The sequence below is a fragment of the Microcaecilia unicolor genome, chromosome 2, assembly GCF_901765095.1.
Source record: "Microcaecilia unicolor chromosome 2, aMicUni1.1, whole genome shotgun sequence".
Classification (NCBI taxonomy): domain Eukaryota; kingdom Metazoa; phylum Chordata; class Amphibia; order Gymnophiona; family Siphonopidae; genus Microcaecilia; species Microcaecilia unicolor.
The window spans coordinates 373,451,685-373,469,464 of NC_044032.1; the positions used below are offsets into that span (position 1 = coordinate 373,451,685).

Here is a 17,780-nt window from a genome sequence, read left to right on the forward strand (position 1 = left end):
AAATTCTGATGCCTGTTCCAGTGAATGGGAGAAATTCAGCAGATTCACTCTGATAAATGGTGGTCAAAATAACTTTGCCCTGTTTATTGGAAAATACACCAGATTTCTGCGCTTTGAGACACTGTTCTTCACAGTGATCACCACACTGATCCCCAGCACCTTGTCTCTTTCTCAACAACTGTAACTACCTCCATTTCTACACGCAGAAAATATTCTTTTCTCGTTCTTTGATGTTTACGATCATGTATGTTTAACAGCAGCTCTAAACTGATTCCAGATGTCTGGGTTCCACTGTAACTCTCTGACCTAGATGAATTATCACCTTGATTTTGATATCAGGGTTTGTTTAGTTGCTTTGGCTTGACTAGTTGCAGATTTAAAGGAATTTACCAGTTATTTTATTGTGTAGATGACAGTGGAAGGTTATCCAACCCAAGTTCTCAATGGCTGCAAAATGTCTGGTTTTCAGGATACCCATGATGAGTATAAGGAACACCTGCATATATTTGATCAACAAACCAGGTTAATTTGCATGGTTCAGTGACACACAAAACTGAGCCTCGAGGGGATTCAAGCTCTTGCTTCACTTAAAGGCTTACATCATTGCATAAGCCTTTAAAGCCTTTTTTGGGTTATGGACGCTTTGACAATCTGATGAAAGCTGTGGACACCCTTCTCAGAAAAATGCACATTAAAAAAAAAATAAACATAATGGGACCTGTTAGCAAATATTAGCTCTTATAGATCCTAGTGCCTTCTCCAACATGGTGGTCTTGTTACCATGGTAATAGGCACAAAGGGCGGGATGCTGCAGGGCTTGGTGAGCTGGTGATTGCTAAAAGGTCCCATGCTGATTTTCTCTTCTGTGGCTTGTTTTGCTGCATTGCAGCTACTGGTCACATACCCAGGTTGATTTCTTTATATTGCAGTGTAAACACATGCTATACCATTGCCCACCTTATATCAAGTATCTATAAGTGTTAATTGAAAACAACATTTTAATAGCTAGTTAGGAATGAAAAGAAAATTCAATGAACAATTGAAAAAAGCTAACAGCACTTACTTATTTTATTTTATATGTGCATTAGGATTTATTTACCATCTTTTTTGAAGTTCACTGAAGGCAGTGTTGAGCAAGAATAAGCCAGGCATAGACAATAAACAGTTACAGTAGTAAACGTATTCAAACAGCTGTGCATATTATGGCATAGTATACAATTTGCAATGTCAACACAATATGCATTAAAGCGTCTTAATAGATAGCATGGGGTAAGCAGAGGTGGAACATGTAGACAGTTAAGATAGAATAACAGGTTTTAGTTAGAAATTAGGGTGATTACTGACTTCATGTACAAATTCTTATCTTAACTTAAAGGTGCAGGAAAGTGATTTCAGCTAGTGTTGGAGTGGATAAGAAAGCCCTGTTATAGTAAGTGCAGCTTGTATATTCGCCTGGCTAGTTATTTGCTTCTTCCATTAAAACTTGGGAGAAAAGCTAAATGGCCCTTTTACCAAGCTGTGGTAAAAAGGGACCTTCACTAGTGGCAGTGTGTAGTTTTGCTAAGTGCCAATCCCCTTTTATTGCAAAGGGTAAAAAGGCAAAAAAAATAAATGGCTGTGCGGTAAGTTCACACTTGCCGCATGGCTATTTTGGGAGGAGCACTTACCGCCACCCATTGAGGTGGCTGTACGGGCTCCCGTGTGGAAATAAATTTCTGTAGTGCCGGAAATGGCCTGCACTGTGGATGGAATTACCGCCAGGCTGTTGTGGTAGCCCGATATTCCGTACTGATGCATGGCAAGCCTATTGTCGCACGCCAACCCTTTAGTAAAAGGGCCCCTAAGTTTTTATCTACTTCCTGAAGTAGAGATAATCTTGGGTTAAGTGAATGTTTTCTGGGAGTGGGGGCTACTCCAGAGAAGACTCGTTGGACAGTGTCATATTGTACAATGTCCTTTGGAGAGGGTATGGTTAGGGATGTTCCTTGGAAGGATCTTAGTGACCTTGGAGGTGCATGGGGACGATCCTGTTCACGTACTCTGGCTAATTTCCTTTAAGGGGTTTAAAGATCAGACATAGTTTTAAGATTTAGCTTTGTAACGTACTGGTAGCCAGTGTAGGTTTTGTGATCCAGTCTCTTAAAACCAGTTGTGAAGCAGCATTCTGAATCATTTGGGGCTGGCAAAAACTCTTCCTAGTCTTATCGGTGTAGAGTGAATTACAGTAATCCAGTCTTGACATTACCCTGACATGAAGCATTGTGATAAGACTTGTCTGTATGAAAAGATACAGCATAGTTGTCGCGGATGATAGAAGATATCAGCATCCAGATAACAGCATCTGAATGGTTCCAGAACTTATCTGGATAGTGGCAATATTCAGTCTGCTTTCCAAAATAACTTATCCAGATAATTTAGGACAGATTAAGACTGAGAATTGCCATTAACCTAGATAAACTTTGGCAGACATTAGAGATGGGCAGTTGTTTACAACGACAGAAGAACTGGCAACAATATTTCTTCTGTCGGCAAATGAAAACGGGCATGGTTCATCTGCATCATCTGGCTGCATCTCCCAGAGGCCCGTTTATGTTTCCCAGCCTCTCTTCCTCACCCCTCTCCTCAATCCAAGCCCCCTCCCCCCCCCCAGGCCTACCTTAATCATTTGTGGTCTGGCAGGAAAAGTTGGGAAAGGTGTGATGCCCACTTACTCCTGCCCATGGTCACAGCCGTACCACAACACAAGGTTCAAAGTTCATGGCCACCATATTAGATGTGGTCACTACCATGGGCAGGAGTGAAGGAGCATCACTCCTGCTTCAAATTGCCCCACCAGACCACCAATATTTAAGGCAGGTTCAAGGGGTCTACGGGGGAGAGATTTCTAGCACGGGGCTAGAAGAAGAATGCCTAGCAGGGGGGGAGGGTGATGTAGGAAGAAGGCCTGGTATGTGATGGGGTGAGGAAAGTAGGTCCAGATATTTTTCATTTCATGTAGTGCCATCACCCATGATGACACCAGGGAGGAGCCATGAACAGAATGGGAATCTCCTGAAATGACATGGGAAATTACATGACACAAACTTTTTTGGGGTACCTATCCTTAGTAGAAATCACACCTAGATTGAAGCCATGGACATTTATGCCTACTTAGGAGCAAGTGTAAATGTTCACATGTAAAGTCTGAATGTGCACACATTTAAGAAATACACATGTTAATCATTCCTCCACTCATGCTCCATCCAAAACCTGCCACTGACCACATTTACACTCAGATTGCCTAAAGGTACATTCCTTATTGTCGCCATGCATACTTAAACACATGTAATGCTTGGGGTAATTTTATAAAAGCCCTTTTACACACAAAAAAAATCCTTTATAAAATTATCCCATAGTCTACAGGAAGAAAGCTTGTTTCCAGGGAAAGAAAATTCTAGAATATGGGATTATGGAATATGGGATTATGACAGATGGCACCATGTGGGTAGACTGAGGAGCAGCAAAAGAATATTTTTTGAAAGGAAGAGTGGTAGATGCATGAAATATCCTCTCAGAATGGGTGAAGGTGGCTAAAACAATAATAGAGGTTAAGGTACCATCAAAGAAGCACAGAGAATCCTTAGCTGTCAAAAGTGAAGAGACAGGAGAAAGCAAAACCTAGTGGTCCTTAACTGTTTAATGTGCCATATTAGACTGATTCAACAATAAGCGATAGCATTTACAGGATGAATGTCAAAGTGATTAATATGCTATATTAGAAATCCTGGCAGAAACACAGGCAACTGTATTGACTAAGCAGCCAGGGAGTGACCCCAAGGTTATAGAATAGATTAGCAACTGATAGAGTGATGGAAAAGGAGAGTGCAGGTAAATAGATTTCAATCTGATGTATTAAAAAAAATATTAGCTGAATGTCTCAGATCTGTCCAGGGACTGGTTCTGTTCAATATACTTGTGAGTGATAATGCAGACGAATTAGAAGGAAAGTTTGCAGTTTGCAGTTGACACTAAGATCTAGAATACTGTTAGCACCCGTAATGTAATTGATAGAATGATTAATGGCCTAAGGTAGCTCAGTGAGTGTTTGTCAGTTAAGATTCAAAGCAAAAAATGTTCTGAAACACGCATTTGAGGGGCAGAAATAGAAGGGATCAGTACGCAGTGGAGGGTGAAAAAACAGATCTGAAATGAACTGCTTAGAGAGAATGTGATTGTGTCTGATTTCAAGATAAGAAAACAGTATGATAAGGTGGTGGGGGATTGTGTCTAGTTCTGCAGACCATTCCTCATAAAGGATATAGACTGACTAAAGGCAGTCTAGAGAATGACTTTCCAAATAGTGTCGGCTGTGAACCAAATGCCATATGATGTGACTTAGGAATCTATCTATCTATCTATCTATCTATCTATCTATCTATCTATCTATCTATCTATCTATCTATCTATCTATCTATCTATCTATCTATCTATCTATCTATCTATCTCCTGGTGACTCTGGGCAAGTCACTTAACCCTCCATTGCCCCTGGTACAAAATAAGTACCTGAATATATGTAAACCACTTTGAATGTAGTTGCAAAAACCTCAGAAAGGCGGTATATCAAGTCCCATTTCTCTTTCCCTATCAGCTATCTATCTATCTATCTATCTATCTATCTATCTATCTATCTATCTATCTATCTATCTATCTATCTATCTATCTATCTATCTATCTATCTATCTATCTCCTGGTGACTCTGGGCAAGTCACTTAACCCTCCATTGCCCCTGGTACAAAATAAGTACCTGAATATATGTAAACCACTTTGAATGTAGTTGCAAAAACCTCAGAAAGGCGGTATATCAAGTCCCATTTCTCTTTCCCTATCAGCTATCTATCTATCTATCTATCTATCTATCTATCTATCTATCTATCTATCTATCTATCTATCTATCTATCTATCTATCTAAAGAGAGAGATTAGATATAGATATATATATAGATACATACATACACACACATGTACATAGGGAGCCGGCTCTGTGATTCCTTGAGCACTCCTCCTTGTATATGTCCATGGAGCAGGGGCATAGCCAGATCTTTCATTTTGGGTGGGCCTTCCAAAATCCCCTCTCCTTTGTCCTGTATCTTTCTCTCTCTCCTCTGCCCCCAGATCCAGCATTCCCCCCTCCCCAAGGCCCAGCATTCCCCCCCTCTCTGAAACTACCCCCACAGTTCTCACGACAGCAGCGATGTACATCTACTGCCTGGCTAGCCCCTCAGGCTTCTCTCTGCTGCGTCCTGCCAGGGAGGAAGCAGACAATAATGTCACTGAGGACAGGGTGTGGCAAAGGGAAGCCTCTAAGTCTGATGTAGGCAGTGGACATGCATCACTGCTGTTGTTGAGGAAGATGCTGAGGTAGAACATGGAAGTGGGGGGTGTTGTGGAGCTGGGGGCAGGAGGCAAATGCCAGATCTGGGGGTGGAGGAGAGGGGAGTGAGGCAGCCGCTGCTGAACTATTTTGGAGGCCAGACAGGGTGGGCCTGTGCCCACCCAGGCTTACCTGTAGCTATGCTACTGCCAAGGAGGGGTTATTTCTATTGGACTTAGCACCCACAGTAAGTTTGAAAACTTGTCTCCTATGCACACATATACCTGAGATCGATGGAGGGATATGACGGAGACATTCACATAATTAAGATGAGCACAAAATGAAATCCTAGTTCAAAGATTAAAAACAAAGTCCTTAACCAAAAAATAGTTTGTTGTATGAGGCTTGATGGATGGAAGAGGGTGGTGAGGAAGAAGGGTAGAATTAGGAATCATTGCAGAAAATATTTCTTTACCCAAAAAGGTAGTAGATATGTCGAATGGGTCTTACAAAAGAGGCACAGAGAATCCTAGTGGCCACTGGCCTGATCTAAATAGACATCAGCTGGGATCTGTGGTGGTGCACCAAGGGTGGAACTGGGCAGTTCAGGTGGAGAAATGGTTCTTATCTGTTGTCATATTTTATTATGGTGTGGGGGGGGGGGGGGAGTACAGTATTGCAAACAATACTTTCTCTGACGAATAGAGGCAGGGAAGAGTAGGACAAAATAAAGGACAGAGAAAGGAAGCACAGCCCAGTGGTGCTGTAGGTCATAGGGTGTCTGGGCTAGTGCCCACCGTTTACAGTTCCTCAGCAGCATAGCAGTTGGTTTGGGCAGATTTGTGGTGGCCATGTACTGTCCACCAACTTCACAGAGACCTATGACACCTGATGTTAGGTCAACACCCTTGCTCATTTTATAGATTATTACAAAGTTTGGGTATTAAGACTTGGAGGGGGCTGAATATGGGATTAAGTATGGGATCATTTGTGTCCATCTAAACATAATGGTAGCGTAATACTGGGGGGGGGGGGGGGGGGTAACCTTAATGAAGTAGCAGTGGTACAACTTCTTCAAGCTTCCAAAAAAGGCAAGTCACTTAACCCTCCATTGCCCCAGGTACAAAATAAGTACCTGTATATATGTAAACTGCTTTGAATGTAGTTGCAAAATACCACAGAAAGGCGGTATATCAAGTCTCATTTTCCTTCCCTTCCCATTTTGTTGAAGCTCCATGGCAATTCAACTCCTCTTCCCATGCCACTACCTGTCTGTATCTCACCTCTCTGTTTCTCTCACTCTAGTTGCATTAGAGGCATGTCATAATTCTATCAGCATGTGGAGGTTAATCCTCAGTGAGCACAGGTAAAAAAAAACAACAACATGTAGACCGGATTTATTGTTCATTTATTTATTCATTATGAATTATATATGTTTTTAACAGTATTTCCAGCCCTTTAGGCAGCCCATCACTGGGCAAATCTTAGCTGAGTTGGGTGTCAATGCAATCCTCAAGTTCTGTTATGTTCAGGGCTTTTTTTGAAGGGGTACTTGAGGGTACTGAGTACCAGCACCTTTTTCATTGTCTGCTAACATTGACCCATGGATCCCAAGTTTTAATGAAAGAGCTCAGGCTCTACACACCAGGTCTGCCTTGTCATAAATTCTGTGACTGGTTGCAAGGGTCTGGCTATTGTGGGGTGGGTCCCTCACTGATTATCCCACCCCTGAAGGGTGGCCTAGCATTTGAGTACCGGCACCTTTTTTGCTAAAAAAAAATGCACTGGTTGTGTTATACATAAACTCTAGAATGGACTAATCTGGTTTACATTTTCTCTTTTTACCTGTCATTTCACTGGATTTTGTAGACCAATTGCCTTCTTGCTTCTTGGGGGCTGAGTGAGTCCAGCAACATTCTGTGAGTTCCACTTCCTGGATCTAAATCAGGCGTGGGCAATCATGGGTCCTCGAGGTTCACAACCGAGTTGGGTTCTCTAGATTTCCACAACGAATGTGCGTGTGATTGGATGTGCATGTACTGCTTCCATTGTATGCAAACTCTTTGTGGAAATCTCAAAAACCCGACTGGGTTGTGGCACTCGGGACTATGGTTGCCCACCCCTGGTCTAAATTAATCTAGTCCAGGGTTTGCCATTAGCTGCCTGCAGGATTTATTTATTTATATTTATAGCCCACCTAAAACCTAGACGAGTTATATTTAAAAAGTACATAATAATGTTAACATACACAATAAACTGCTGCTGTAACCCACTACACTAAATCATCTCTTCAAAAGCGTCAAATAGATGCCACTGTGCACAATCATTCAATCAAAAAAGCATGTATACATAAATGTGTTTTGAAAAAATTTCTTAAACTGCGTAAGTCCAATAGTAAGCATCATTGCTGATGTTTCTGGTTTTACTCCAACCAGGAAAAGAAAACTCAGAACTTGGTAAGGTTACAACACAGTTCTTTATAACCTCAAAGACAGTGACACCTCCTTCCAGTGAGGCCCTCACCCTGGACTTCTAAGGTGATTGGAGTAATCTTCAAGAAATGTCCTATGTCAGAGTGTATAGGAAGTTGCCAATTTCCTATAACAACACTCCCTCACAGAGCCACTTTAAGAATCCAGGTCCTGCAGCAGAACAGAGAGGGCTTGGCAGTCGGGGCAGAGCAGGAAGGGTGCGGTTCAGGTTAGCCAGATAGAACTCCTCAGCACAGTCAAGCTAGAGAGTTCCAGGGAAGGAAGATGGAGCTTTACTGCATATGCCTCCACTACAGAGGTGTAAACTATTAGAAACCTGGAGAAAGTAGGCCAAACTTTAACTTGAACCTTAAGAGAATCCTGTTTCCTGAGGTCTAACTGAAGGCAGGCCAAAATGTGTGTAACATTGCAGCTAGGTTGCACACACTATAACTTTCGGGCCTGTGTAAAAATTGCACCTGAGTAGCGATAGGCTTCAGCATATTTGTGCATTATAAATAGCTTTGCTTTACTTTTGTATCTTGTCTGGCTGTATCTGTGAAGACTTACACTTAACTCTTACAGCTTTCCTAATTTTGGTGACTCTGTGGATTATTACAAAACTTTAGGCAACATGGAAGGACACCTTGATATTTGTTTACACATTTATCCACCGAGAATAGGAAAAAAAAAAGGTTAACAGGGCTTGAGACATATACATAGTAACATAGTAAATGACTGCAGATAAAGACCTGTACTGTCCATCCAGTCTGCCCAACAAGATAAACTCATTTTACATGGCATGTGATACTATATTTGGGTGGCTCGCTAATAATGGTAGCTATTTAGATCAGGCCAGTGGCGTAGCCACGGGTGGGCCTGGGTGGGCCAGGGCCCACCCAACAGCGGCACACCCTTAGCAGTAGCTGGTTGGGATCCCAAGCTCTACCAGCTGAAGACCTCCCTCTGTTGGGGCCAAAAATGCTGCTGTCCACTTCAGCAGTCTGAACTTCCTAAGCTGTGCATGCTCAGTTTTCAGTGCATGCCTGCTGAGGTGGAGAGCAGCATTTTCCTGCCAGCTGAGATTTTTTTTAAGATAATGGGGGAGGACACTTGGTGCCCACCTACTTCTTATCTAGGCCCATCCAAAATCCACTATCTGGCTACGCCCCTGGATCAGGCTATGATGATCAGTTCAAACTGGCAGGTTCAAGGACAGAAAAAACTTGGAAGCTGATGCAATAAAACAGTCATAAAACTTAGTGCTATTTTTTTTCTGTAGCACTGATTATTTTTCACTACCATTGTACCTTTTACTTTCCTTCCAATGTAATGTGGGAAGGATATGCATAAGCACATAAAAGTTAAAATTCTATACTCAAGTAAAAATTGAATAAATTGTGTATACTAAAATGGAAGTAAAGTTAACTTGAAAATTCCTTACTTTCAATATAACTACAGTAGCTTGAGGTGAAAGTGTAGTTGAAATCTCACCCCTAACAATTGATTAAAAAAAAAAAAGAGAGGGTCTCTCATCTTTGTCCTGTGTGCCCCAATAGAGAAAGTGAATACTCTGACAGCCCCAAGACAGAGGAGGCTGCTCTGTAACCAAAAAGTATCACAAGTACCTCCACTCACAAAGGCCCCCCTCCCCCTCCCATTCCAACTGGCCTATCCATCACTTATCTAACCAATAGTCCCTCATATGTATAGAATGGATAATCTTCTCGATTCTGATGACCATTTAAAAAAGGATGTCATTTCAGCTCAGGCCAGTGACTTCAGCTTAACCAGTGCGATTTTTTTTTTAAATGACTAGTAGAGATGAGAGGAGTTGTCATTCTTCAAACAAGTTTATATACTGTGATCCTGTAGGGTGCCTAGATTCAGGAAGTGGGTTACTGGATGGCTGAGTGACTGCAGGGTGTGTTAGACAGGGGATAGGTGACTGGATGCGGTTAAGGGTACCGGTCTTGTATTTGATATATTGCCTTTCTGTGGTACAACCACACTGTTTTACATATTATATGCAAGTACTTTTTATGCCCCTAGTGGGCTCACATTCTACGTTTTTATACCTGGGGCAATGGTGGGTTAAGTAGGGTTAGGTAGGTGAGCAAGAAGGAGGTTTTGTAGGAGGGAAGGGGTTTAGAAGGTGATGGAGTTCTAGCCTCAGCTCGTGGCAAGCCATAGTGGTGGGATTACTGGGTAGAAGAGCTTATAGGACTGGACAATATTAGGGAAGGGTATAGAAAAAGGTAGGGAATGGTGGAGGGGGTGGTTGGAGGCTTCATGGGTGCCTTGATCTGCTCACAGCGAAAGGTGGTGTATCACATTCTTTGATATATAATACATATAAACATGTGTAGTGGCACTGAATAGATATGTGCCTGTTTGTCCAATTTCTTTTATATAGTCTATAGGTTTTCCGTGTTGTGCTGTTCACCTCTCTTCCTCTTGTTTTATCTTTTTGCGTCATGTTTCTATTGATGTTGATCATGTGTGTTTTTTCTCTGAAGTTTATTATTCAATGACTTGTAAACTGCCATGATGTTATTTCAATTTGAAATGGTGGTATATCAAATAATGTAAATAACTAAGGGCCTCTTTTACGTAAACTGCAATAGCAATTCTTGCACTGCAAATGAGAGGAAGCTCATTTAGTTCCTATGGGCTTCCTCTCATTTGCTGCACCGGGAATCGCTAGTGTGGTTTAGTAGAAGAGGCCCTAAATAAGCATGTGAACGTACACTGACTGCCAAGGCTGAATACTGACTCATGATTTTTTTTAACTAACATGTTTTCTAGCTTTTGAAGAAACACTGATTCTCACTTTTTTTTTTTTTTTTTTGCTGTTTTAAGACACAGTTTCCCAGGAAACCAGTATTCACAAGTGCATATTCCAGCAGTGGCAGATTCTATCTCATCACTCCTTCAGGCTAAATCTGATTCATAGAATGATAAAAGTATGAGCAGTAACATTCATCCCATCCAAACTCAAAGAACCTTCAGTCTCTACTTTTACGTGCAAAGTGGGTGGGCAATTTCCAAACAGGTCAGATTATTTTGGTAAGGGTGGTGTAGAAGTAATTATGATAGGAGGGAGAGGGGACAAGGGATCTAAAGGTTCATTTTGGGGGGGGGGGGCATAAGGCTGATGGTTTGCCTAGGGTGCTTAGTACCCTTGCAGTGGTCCTGGCTGAGGTTGGAACTATTCCGTGGCATAGGATTCATCAAGCAGCAGAAGAAAGGGTCAAAGTACACACAACAAAGAAAATATAAAAATGCACCAAAGGCCGTTCAAGATAGAACAATCTAGAGTCCTTTATTAGCAGACCCGACATGGGCCATGTTTCGGTGTGAAATATGCCTGCAACAGGGGGTGGAAAAATGTGGGCTACAAATGCAATAAATAAATAAATATGTTTTACAAGCCAAAACCGATCAGCAATGATCAGCATGGAACAGAACATAGATTGGTGTCTTCAGCTTGGAGAGGGGACAAGAGATCTAAAGGTTCATTTGGGGGAGAGGGCATAAGGCCTAGTGTGCTTAATACCCTTGTACTGGTCCTGGCTTAGGTTTGAACTGTTCAGTGGCATAGGATTCATAGAAGCATGGGACCTGAGACAATAGCTCCAATTTGTCCCCACCTAAGAACAGTCATAGTTATTTTATTTAGAAAATAAAAATAGAACACATACTCAAAATTAAGAAAATATACAGTTTAGGTTAATAGTGGTTCAGATTTTCCTTCATTTTATATTTGCCTGTTTCAGTGGTGATAGCAAAATCAGTCTTTTTCTAAAATGAAACTAATATTTTGTTCTAATACTGTACTGTTATATGTGATGTGGAAAATGAATTCACTGTTTCATAGTGTCTAAAGTGGACAGAACTGTATTAAATGAAAGCATGGAGAATCTACTACACTGGACCTCAGGGGGTAGTGAATAGACAGATAATTAAATAATGGCAATTTTAAGAGAATCCATAGACTGAGAAACTAAATGTGATATTTTTATTGCTTTAAGATTGCTGAAGTGAGTGAAAGCCAGATAAAACTGCAGCCTTAAAAACAGCTTAAGTGAACGAGTATACTTTCTGAAGGAATATTGATCTTAATTATTTTTCATCTTTGTGAAAAATGTTGCTTCAGTTTTGTATTTTCTCACAGTTGTCTCTTGCTTTTTTTCTGTTTGTTTGGGTTTTTCTTTCCTCTTATTGTTTTCTTTCTTTAATCTAGCCATTTGCACTGACACTTGGAAAGCACAGTGACATTTCTGAATGCTTTGATGGCACTGTTGCCTTGGAGTGATCTAGGATTTACATTGCAGTGGAACTAATTATTTTCTATTAATGCAGTGCATGCCATCCTGCTACTTCTAAATTACAAATGGAAGGTGCAGCGGAAGGCACTGTTGCCAGGCTGGTACAACAAGAAAAGCTGTTTGCACCCAATGTGATACATTTTCATTCTTCTGCCTAGCCCCACCACTATGGAACAAACTTCTGATATCCTTGAGGGACAGAACAGTCCTATAAAAGATTTAGAGCAATCCAAAAATCCTGACTACTTTCCTGCACTAAAAAGTGGCCTGTGCTATCCCCAGCATGGGTCTTTCCCGCATGCTAAGGCCACTTTTAGTGCTGCTGGAAAATGACCGCATTTCCTATTTCTGCAATAATGGCCACACGCAAATTTTCCCATTAGCACATGAGCAGTTTCCGACACCTATTTTGTAGGTGGTAAGGGCTCATGCACTAATCCTGCACTGGTCAGCATGTGTCAGTGCCCATGTGCTAACCATTTAGCATGGCGGTGGCCACTCTCCATCCCCAAACACGCCCACAGCGTGTTATGTTTTAGCACATGGGTAGCATTCATAAATTCAAAAACTACCCTGGGATACCTAAACACGCCCTGCAGTACTTCTTTTTAACTGCGGTAAGCACATGTTAGTGCTTACCACAGCTTAGTAAAAGGGGCCCCTAAGTGTCAGACCCAAGATGAGACTGCCCACCCAATCCTTCCATTACCTAAGGAAACCATCTAACTTTCCCAAATCCAGTATTCAGCTTACATATATTTAGGCAGCCCCCCCCCCCCCCCCCCCCCCCACCAACTGATTTAGAATTTGACTTCAAGCCCATGAGGAGAGTGATTGTGTGTAGCTTTCCCAAACACTTAGGAACATTTGCAACGTTTATGAAAGCCTTTAGCTGGGCGTAGCCAGATCTTTCATTTTGGGTGGGCCCAGAATTTGGATGGGTGGGCCTTACAAAATCCCCCCTCCTTTGTCCTGTATCTTTCTCTCTCTCCTCTGCCCCCAGATCCAGCATTCCCCCCTCCCCGAGGCCCAGCATCTTCCCCCTCTCTGAAACTACCCCCATAATTCTCACGACAGCAGTATTGTACATCCACTGCCTGGCCAACCCCTCAGGCTTCTCTCTGCGCATCCTGCCAGGGAGGAAACAGGAAGTGATGTCAGTGAGGACGGGGCGTGGCAAAGAGAAGCCTCTAGGTCTGACACAGGCAGTGGACATGCATCACTGCTGTTGCTGAGGAAGATGCTGAGGTAGAACATGGAAGTGGGGGGTGTTGTGGAGCTCGGGGCAGGAGGCAAATGCCAGGTCTGGGGGTGGAGGAAAGAGAGAGAGGGGAGTGATGCAGCCACTACTGAACTATTTTGGAGGCCAGACAGGGAGGGCCTGAGCCAAGAATGTGTTGGCATGTGCCCACCCAGGTTCACCTGTACCTACGCCACTGCTTTAGCACCCTGGAGTTCCAGCAAACAGTGTGAAACTTTTCCTCCATTCGCAATAGGAAGGTGGATTTGGCTGTAACCAATTATTAAGAATACATTTCAAGGCTACCACTCTAGATTTCTGGATCAACATTCTAGAGCCCTTCCCCAAGACCCCTAAAGGACATATTTATAAACAATATAGAAATGGGAATAACGAGTGAGGTGATTAAATTTGCTGATGAGGCAAAGTTTTTCAAAGGTGTTAAATCACAGGAGGATTGTGAAAAATTGCAAGAGGACCTTATGTGACTGGGAGACTGGGCATCCAAATGACAGATTATATTTAAGTGCAAAGGGATGCATGTAGGAAAGAGGAACCCAAACTTTAGCTACATGATGGAACGGTCCACATGTAGGAGTCAGCAGTGAGAGTAAACCAGTGAGATGTTACGTGCTGTACAGTGCAGTTTGTGTTTCAATCATTGAGCATTGTTTTAGCTACTGACAAGCAACCATTTAATACAGAACCAGTATTGCATTTTTATTTTTCACATCAGTTTGTCTCCAAAGAAGAAATATTTACCCCTGAAGCAGACAAATGTTGTGCCAAAATATGGCTATGTTGGGTTCTCCCTTGTTTTAAACCATTGAATACAATAAAGAATCATGTGGTTCCTGTTTTTATTGATTGACACCACTTCTTTCATTCAGATTTTGGTTTGCTCCATTTGTGGAGGTTTTCTTCCTTCTTCCTTTTGCTTTCCTAATTTTGAGTGCCATTTACTGAATTTGGTCCTATATGTATTTATTTACAAAGATTTACTATACTGCAAACTCGAATCAGTAAATAAAATCAAATGCAATGTCAAAATAGCAAATAATAATCAAGTAGACAACTACATTCAAAGAATTTCAAGGTTTTTTCATGGTCAAATGCCCGTCCAATGAAAAAGTCTTGACATTTTTCTTAAGTTTAAGCAGTGTTTATAAATTCACCTGCCCCCCCCCCCCCCCAACCCCATAGAATGTTCCACACATTCTTGTAGTTAGGGAGAGACAAAGTGGAAGCCACACAGATATGAGAAAATAATGGTGCACCAGGAGGATGAGTTTTCTATCCTGATAAGTTTAAATGGTTCAACAATTCTATTTCCCCTCTTTTGGAGGAAGTATAGGGGCCAAGTCCCTCCCAGTGTCTCACTTGTGACTAACCAGAAAGTTACTAATTCCCCAGTACCAGGTCGGGGTAGTGATATGTTCTTGAGGCACATCTAACGACAGAGGCATCCAAAAGGCTGGTGCTAAGTAAGAAAATAGACTAGTGAGAGAACTCCAGATGTTTTCTAGACATGAAGGAACATAAAGCAACAAAGTTTGGGAAGAATGGAGGTTTTGTATAGGTTTTTCAGGGATAAGTCAGTTTGCCAAGTGCGAAGGCTGATTGAAGTGAAGGTCCTTATGAGTTATGTTATCAACCCATCTCAGCCCCATAAGCAGCTTATCGCTATAAGCAGAGGATGTTTGAGCAATGATAGTGGCAAGCCATTTGGGGTGACTAAAGTAAGGAGAAGCAGTTTTAGGACAGTAGTCCCCAACCAGGATTTCAATTATTTTATTCCCGCTATGACTTCTAGTTATTACTGTACTTGCAACCTACCATGCAGACTGAACTGTAGATAAGACCTGTAAGGTCCATTCAGTCGGACCCATTACTCATCAGGCACTACTCTAACTCTGCTTATCAACCTATTTTCTTATTTCTGTTATCCTTTCTACTAAAGGAGTATACCTACCTGTTAGTCATATAAATGTTATCTCTCATGGCTGGTTGTTTCTTATTCAATTTGCTATTGACTGATCTGTATAGTCAAGCTGTCCTGCTGCTAATGCTAGCCACCTTGCCATCTCTGTCTAGTCAAAGCTGAATATACCAAAACCTCACTGCTGCTCTCTGTTTGTCAGCATTAACACATATTCTCAAGAGCTTGCTAAGAGCTTTTACAGGTCTACAGTTCCTGCATGGAAGTTGGTTTTCTTCTCTTTGCATTTGGCTTTCTACTATTCTGATGAGATAGACATATGCATTGGTATTGTACTCCTTTAATTGGCACTGGGATTCCTCTTCAAGTGATGTGCTAGTCTTCTTTAATTAAACAAAAATCCCACAAGTTGGGTTCCTTTTCACAGTGGTGAAATATTGCCAGGGCGGTGATGAGTTAACTTCAAATACTGTCCTCGTCCGTGCTCTGTTTTCCTAGTGCAGTTAAGGAAGCTGCACTTCACCAAAGCAAGGCCTTCTTTGTTTAGTTTCCCTGAATGAAAGATTTGCAGTGAGGAGGAGAGAAACTAATAAGAAATCTAATCATCCATTAAAACTATTTCTGAGGCCCTTTCCCTGCTGACAAATTGTCTTCTATTGCATATTATTTCATGGCCAGAGCAGCCAAAATAAACTCGGTGTATCCAGTCGAGGCGTAACTTTCCTCCTCTGCATTCTTATCTTTGATACTAATTCTTATGAAGGCAAGGCATGCATAACAAACCAAATCTACCTCTTCACTGGCTAACATTTTCGCATTTCCAGTTATGGTTATAGTTTTCCGTTCCTATAATTAAAGGATCAAAAGTGAAATCACCAGGTGGGATTACAGTCCCATGACTTTAATCACCCAGGTCACAGGTTTTGCATATGCCTCAGTTTGGATTGCATAATGACAGTAATATAGAGAAAACAAATACTATTTAGCAATTTGGATATAAAAGGGAATAAATTCAGACTGCTTAAATCAAAGTAAATAAAAAGAACCTGATATAGCTTAGATTTAAATCATTCTATCCATGTAGAAAATAAAGAGGGGGGAAACATTTCATAAACCAGATGTTTTGTTTGGGAGGAGTTGACTTTTTAGGTGTATATCACATCAAGCGAGGTGCCATTGTTGAGAGTCAGTCCATCTGTCTGTCTATGCAAACAGATGCATTGCAAATAAATGAGTGAAATACCAGTGGTAATCCTTAGTTTTTGCTGGTAAATATCAGGTCTGAGCTATAGTGATACTGTCAGACTTGTGAGTTCTTGTACCAAGTAGAGCACTGCCGAGCCTGGTACTCGGGCCAGGTTCTGCTTGGTGGCTGGACAACCGCGGGTTTCACCTGTGCTGACCGCCGTTCCCCAGAGTTTGAGCCCCTAGGTGTGGGCGGCCTGCAGGACTTATGGGACAGAGCTGGAAGCGGGGTGATGAATGTATCGGCCAGGCAGGCAGCAGGTCAAGAGAGTAATCCAGGTACAAGCGGCAGTCAGTAGGCAGGCAGCAGGCAAGAGAGTAAGCCAGGTACAGGCAAGTCAGTAGGCAGGCAGCAGGCAAGAGAGTAATCCAGGTACAGGTGAAAGTCAGTAGGCAGGCAGCAGGCAAGAGAGTAATCCAGGTACAGGCAAGTCAGTAGGCAGGCAAGAGAATAATCCAGGTACAGGCGAAAGTCAGTAGACAGGCGGCAGGCAAGAGAGTAATCCAGGTACAAGCAAAGTCAGCAATGAGGGACCAGTAGATAAGAAGCAGACTACAGAGTTAGAAATACCTACCAAAGTAGAAGCCGAAGCATGGAGTCCAGAGAGAGCTCAGCTGATAAAGTGCTGGCATCTGACATCAGCAGGGAGAAGGGGCACAGAAATACATAGGCAGTCGGTGGCCCAACTGTTTGGGGAGGCTAAAGGGAGCGGGGTTAGGGGTGGGGCCAAAGGTGGAGCTTAAATCCATAATTGTCTGATAACACACAGAAAAATAAATAAATACCTTTTATTAAATTTAGATATTAGCTATGTATCATATGTCAAAGAATAAAGTGGTTGCTCAAAGCATATACTAACCACAATCACTCAACTGCAAAACACTATGCACAAATTTGTGCAAAAACACACTCAGAACCGATGCAAGCCCTGAGCCCAGCAGATGCAGGACTCGATACTGGAACGCTCGTGCACTGCTCTCAGAGGTCTGAGCTAAAGCCACATCAGCAAGACCAAGGCCCCCATGCAGGTAGAGACACTTACAGATGGGGATGGCAGACACGATGAAGGCGTGCCCAAAGAACAGAGCCGACGACTTGGCAGACAAGTTCCTGCTGAAGTCCTGAAGTAGCAGATCCTCCTCAGACTGCTGCTTGTTGCCGCCTTTCGGAGCCATAACTGACCCAGTACCACTTCATCGACCCA

The 17,780-nt window shown here is 42.2% G+C and overlaps 1 protein-coding gene across 1 annotated transcript in view; it reads left to right on the forward strand.

The window, feature by feature from the left end:
- Positions 1-17,780, forward strand: part of ADGRL3 (adhesion G protein-coupled receptor L3) — a 1,077,673-nt gene that overhangs the window by 339,775 nt on the left and 720,118 nt on the right.